The sequence below is a fragment of the Dermacentor variabilis genome, chromosome 4 (genome assembly GCF_050947875.1).
Source record: "Dermacentor variabilis isolate Ectoservices chromosome 4, ASM5094787v1, whole genome shotgun sequence".
NCBI lineage: Eukaryota > Metazoa > Arthropoda > Arachnida > Ixodida > Ixodidae > Dermacentor > Dermacentor variabilis.
This window is the reverse complement of record NC_134571.1, coordinates 197053746-197059519: the sequence shown is the minus strand read 5'-3', so window position 1 is coordinate 197059519 and position 5774 is coordinate 197053746. Positions and strand designations below refer to the sequence as shown.

Genomic DNA, 5774 nt, shown 5'->3' with positions numbered 1-5774 from the left:
ATTCTATAAACCGTCTTTAGACACCGTAACAACTTCCTAGTAACCTCCTACCGACTATTGGCCACCGATATTGAATTGAAAGTATAGATATAAAATGTCGATAGAATTCTTACCGACTGCTTATTATCTTATGTCGGTAGAAAGTGTCAACTGTGAAGCGACTTTTTATTGACTACCTTTATACATCCTAACAACATGCTAGTAACATCCTGTCGACTATTCGCCACAAATAGTTGACAGGATGTTACTAGGAAGTCGTTAGGATGTATAAAGGTGGTTAATAAAAAGTCGCTTCACAGTTTTTAGAAAGTACATAAAAATTTTATTCAGAGGTAATTACTTTTGCAATTATATATTGCAAAAATAAGCTTTAATTATCTCTGAATAAAATCTTTATGTACTTCCTAAAAGCTGTGCAGTGACTATTTATTAACCACCTTTATATATCCTAACGACTTGCTAGTAACATCCTGTCAACTATCTGTTTGTGGCGAATAGCGATTGCCAAGTGGCTAGGTGTGACATGCAACAGAAGAAGACAGGTTTACATTTGTGCTTGAACATATCCATTTAATACCCCCGGGCTAGTAATGAGGACGAGTTCTCCAGCTGCCCTGGAAGTAGGCTGAAATGTTGCGTTATGTAGTCTAGAAAAGAGAAGAAAAAAGGCAATATATTAGTTTTGCTACAGTGACATTGCAACACACCATGCATCTGTTTCTTAAAAAGGAAGTGCACAAGACAAGTTTTCAACCCTGTGAGCTCTAAACATCTCCACCCGTTTTTTGCAAAGTCCTAAAATGCATGAAATGACTGAATTACTGCATTAGCGCTGGGAGCGTGATGAATGTGCGTAACACCAACAGATGCATGACACATAAGCTCTATCATACCAATTGTCATCTACTAACAAAAGCTGTAAATCAACTTCAGTTTAATGAACTTCGATATTCGTATTGTGACCAGTACATGGAAGTTTCATGTGTGAATTATCTTAGCAAGGCAAGGTGCCACTCAGAACTGTGCTGCAGCTTTGCTTGGGCACAGGTACATAGAAGAGTTGACTTTTGTGTTGCACTTAAGAACCACGAAATGATACAAGCAACATGTAAGCAGCTGAACAGGCATTATGGACGTTCTACAGCAAGATTAGAAAATGCCTTTGCTGTGCAGGCAGACAATGTCAAAGCGAGCTTGTTACTAAACATGTTAGCTTTCCACAAGACAGGATATTATATTATCAGTGCATTCATATGACCAGGGCCTCTATCACAAAAATACATATGCCAACAGTAATGACAATTTTCTAGTTATGGTGGCAAAGCTTGCATTATAATATGCTATTATAATCGGGTTAATAGCTATTTTAGCTGGAAAGAAAGGAGTATACCCTAAGATAGCACTGAAATTGCCATGAAAGGAGTTTTGTTGAAAACTGCACAAAGAATATTAAGATGCTTCTTTGTGACACACATACTTAGTGTGGTGTTGACCTTCTTGGAATCCAACGGATCCTTCTGTGGAAGGCATTTGACAGCCGCCCAAAGAAGCACCTCCCTTCAACGTCTTCTATTGAAAAAGGGGCTTTAAGGAGGCCCTCCGTGAAGTGAAAGCCTGAGTTGTTAGCATCCAGGCACAGCCTCTTCAGCAGGTCCTTTTCAACATATACACCGCCACCGATGTCTACCTGTGAAACAATACAAGCACAGATTCATTTTATACACGTATGATCAAGGAATGGTTAGGAAATAGGGTAAGGTTTGCAAAACAGAAGTAGCTGCTCTTGTTGATTCGGTTTAAAAACCAAAGCAGCCTTACGTATACCATACATGCATTGTACTGAGCTGTGTACTTTTACGTAAGACTAGAAAGTATTGGGAACTTCAATGCGAAAGAAAGACATGCATCTGCCTAGAACTAAGCAAATGTGTGCCACCCCTTGACACAGAGTGAGATCTGGTGCTGTTTTAGTGATTAGCAGACATTGAAAGCTTCAAGCCTCATCGAGTATTGGGCCAAGCTGTGCTCGAGAACTATCAAACAAGATGCAGTTGTCTTCACATACAATTCTGACTTCCCTTTGCAGACATACAGTTTTCAATTTACTGACTGCACTTGGGTGTAAAGATTTTGTCTGACAGAGCGAATAAACCACATACACGAGCAGCATTTTCATAGTTAGCATAGTCTTTAATAGGTACTGATACCTTCAATTTAGAAAGCCCTGTATATTGGGCCTCATCAAACTAATTTCATAAAAGGTTTGTCAAGGTAGAAGCATAGAACTTTATAGTCATTAGAAGACAGGTGAAAGGAGTTAATTATTGCAATTATTACTGAAAATTAAATTTTAGACAGCTCATCCCAATGAGAAATTGATGCAAGCAGTTTGTACATGACATGTCACATAAACATTTAGATATCAAAAATAGGGATTAGAGAAAACCTTCCCTTAGAGGTTCATTAGTGCAAGCAGCCATGCCCTCCAGGAGACATAACTTCTTTTCCTGTAGGCAGAAAGAGGCTCGAGTATTTTATTGACACATATATGTGCCCATGCATATGTGTTATCTCTGTTGTAAACTTTCTTTTCATGTACATGCAAGATGTGTTTATAATATCTCATTGTGCACAAAATTTGCGTAATAATTTAAAGACCGCGACTTTGTAGCGATGCTATTCCTTTTCGCTATTCGTTAGTAGTCTGACCGACGCCCCGGCCCGTGCTACGTACTGCAACTGCCGGCCGTTAGCGGTGAGCGAGAAGAGTGATATAGAATCGCAGTCTTTAAATTATTACGCACTGCCGTAACCTACGATTGCAAGAGCTGACATCTCGTTATTAAGATTTGGTTGGTCTGTGTTTCTTAAGGGCCGGCGTCTGATTGAAATGTCTAGATTAAAAATAAACCTCGTTATTGTAATATCGGCCTATATACGCTCTGTAACATAGAATACAAATACGCGAAGACACTCAAGAACATAAATACACACAGGTTCTCGCGACGCGGACCTCCAAACCGAACTGTATACATACAAAAACCTTCATACAAGCTTCTATCTGCTTAAGCGTCAAACATAGCAATCGTGTGTCAACGCGCGAAGACCATGATACATCGACGTATACATTGCAGATGTACTGTACTTGCGGGAATGCCTATATAGCGAATAACTTCTTGCCAGGAAACTACCGAACGAACACCAACTTTCAATGTGTTTTCATAATTGTGTGCCCATTCAGGCATAGCAATCAAGGCGGGTAGCAGAATGCAAGTACGCTGTAACATCAGAGGAAGCTTTCGTGAAATTGCATGCTAAATGTGCACAGCAACATGGCTAACATACGATAGGAAAGCGCTTTGCTCTAGCTAGTTACACAACGCTCATTACGTAAATCATAAGCTTCAAGAATGCGCGCAAGCGCCAAACTTGCTTACCTTTCAAGACTTGGCAAACGCTCCTTCGTCTAACAGGTACAGAGGCACCGACGTTTCTCTGGCGCAAGCACTTTAGAACTTCCGATGAACTCCAGCTCCACAAAAGCACAACCTTCAACAGTCTTCCATACGCTACGATTCGAAGCCCCAGTACCAGACTTTTTCACGAGAGCGCGGGCAGGCAGAGGCAGCTCGGCAGAACAAAGGCAGCTCGGACGGGCGCTGTACTAGGGCACTCACTGTCGACACTGGTGGATCGCTCGAAACACACGGCGAACTAATGGCGTTACACGAGTCCGGAGGGTTCGGGATGGCTACTGCACACGACAAGGAGCACATTTAGTCTAGGCACTTCTAAAATATAACTCAAAGACCACCTAAATGCAAGGAGCATTCACTACAACCACCGTGGTGTGTCGACCAAACAAATACTACCGTAGCGCCACTCTGCGGTTTTTAGAAAAATGTATCTTAAATGAAAAAATTGCGTGTTTTTTCCTAAAAACATTTCGTAGGGTCTTTTAATAGATTTGTTGGGTCCAAAAGTGTGTATATTGTACTTTGTGATACGAAGTTTAAGGAAATGTATATATAATACAAACGAAGAGGATGTTGCCTTCAAGATTCGCAATTGCTTCAGGTGCATGCAGCTTGCAAAAGCACGGCCTTCGAGATCAGACTTTGTCACTCAAAGGAAGCCGTAGCTGGGAGGCGGACAGGCATTTAGGCCCCAATCGTTGGGTTTACAGTGTCTAGGTAGGCTTACTTATTTATAAAGAATATACAGGGACTTAAGCCGAACCATGAGCGAGCTATACAGACACACGCGGTACGATTCGGTGTCCGATCCGACGTGCGGCGCTGCATGCTCCGGCGATTCGGAGGGGGGGGGCACACGTTGCGTGCACATGTGCAATGTGCACATGGCGATTGAGCGGCGCGTGAGCTCCGCCCACATCCAGCTCCCCAGCTTGAGTTCATATCCACGTCGAGAAACGCAATATAAACAGCTCTGCACAACACTGCTTCGCTTTACGCGAACACTGTCGATAAAATTATCGCCCTGCGAGTGACAGAACACTTCACGACGGCGCCTTGTCCACTGACGGCTCCACTAAAGGCAGCGATAGGGCCGGTAGGCATAGCTAGGCGGACGCTGCGGCCGACGGCGCTTGCGATCCAGCCCGAGCTCGTCGAAGAGTGCTTATTTTTGCCAAAACAATTAACACTGTACACATTAGGTCGGTCGTAATTAAATACAATTGGTTTACTCGACGCAGTCGTTGCGAAGGGCAAACGTGCAAGCGAAGCGAGCGGCCTCGCTCAGACGGTCGGTGTGTGATGTCTGCCCGCGAAATGCCCTCGCGTTGCGCCTCCCGATCTCGCCAGTCGTCCGTTCCCGCGCTTCGGCACGGCAAAACACCTCGATTCGGGCTGCCGTTTCGGCGCGTCGGACGCCGGGTCGGACACCGAATCGGACCGTGTGTCTCCCGCTTTGGTTGGCGAACACGAGCCGATCAGCGCGCTGTCTGTGCAGCTCCGTCTGCTTGCAATGGTGCATGGCCTACGGACTTCTTTGACACCTACTGAGCACGAATTCATGATCACCGCTCATATGCACGCTTGCCATGGCGCTAGCTGTTGTGTTTTCGAGAATACGTGCCCTCATGTTGAATTGGTGGGACAATATTTCCTCTTAGCGTCCGGTATTAGAAGCACTTTTTTTCTATGAACATTCTTCTATCATCTGTTACTAGGAAGTTGATTAAAAATTAGGAAAACAGTTACTGTGCAAAAAAGGATTTTTTTAAAGCAGCCAGTCTTTGCATATTCATTTATAGTTGAGATTATGTTATCTGTTCATTTCTCACTAAATCATATTTAACAACTTTCTAGTAACCAGTGTTACTAGAAAGTTGATTGAAAATTGAGGAAATTTACACCTGTGCATGAAACAAGACTGTCTTGCACCAGCCATGTTCACTGAATAATTATAACTTTATTTAATAATATTCATGCATGTTTTGTAACTTGGGTTATGTACTTTAAGAACATAATTATTTTTATTGACTTCCTATTGAATGGTGTTTCTAAAAAGTTAAAATAGTGTGTCTTAACTTTCTAGTAACTTTCTTTTTACATACTGAAGTTAAAAAAGAAGCAACCAACTTTCTTTTGACAAACGTTACTAAAAAGTAAAAGTCAATAGGATGTTACTAAAGTTGATAGGAAGTTGATAAAAGTTCTAAAGAAAGTAAGGAAACATTTTTGTATGGGAAGACCAGAGTGGGGGTACTGGTCTGACATTCTTTCGAAAATAATAGTGAAATAACTAAG

At 42.3% G+C, this 5774-nt stretch overlaps 1 long non-coding RNA gene across 1 annotated transcript; it reads right to left on the bottom strand.

Annotated features, from left to right (window-relative positions):
- Nucleotides 1–556: 556 nt before the first annotated feature.
- On the bottom strand, nucleotides 557–3795 carry LOC142578127 (uncharacterized). The gene is made up of 3 exons (XR_012827180.1): nucleotides 3438–3795; nucleotides 1478–1687; nucleotides 557–647 (listed from the first exon to the last, which is right to left on the bottom strand). It is a non-coding gene; the product is annotated as an uncharacterized LOC142578127 (long non-coding RNA).
- Between the last annotated feature and the right edge of the window lie 1979 nt (nucleotides 3796–5774).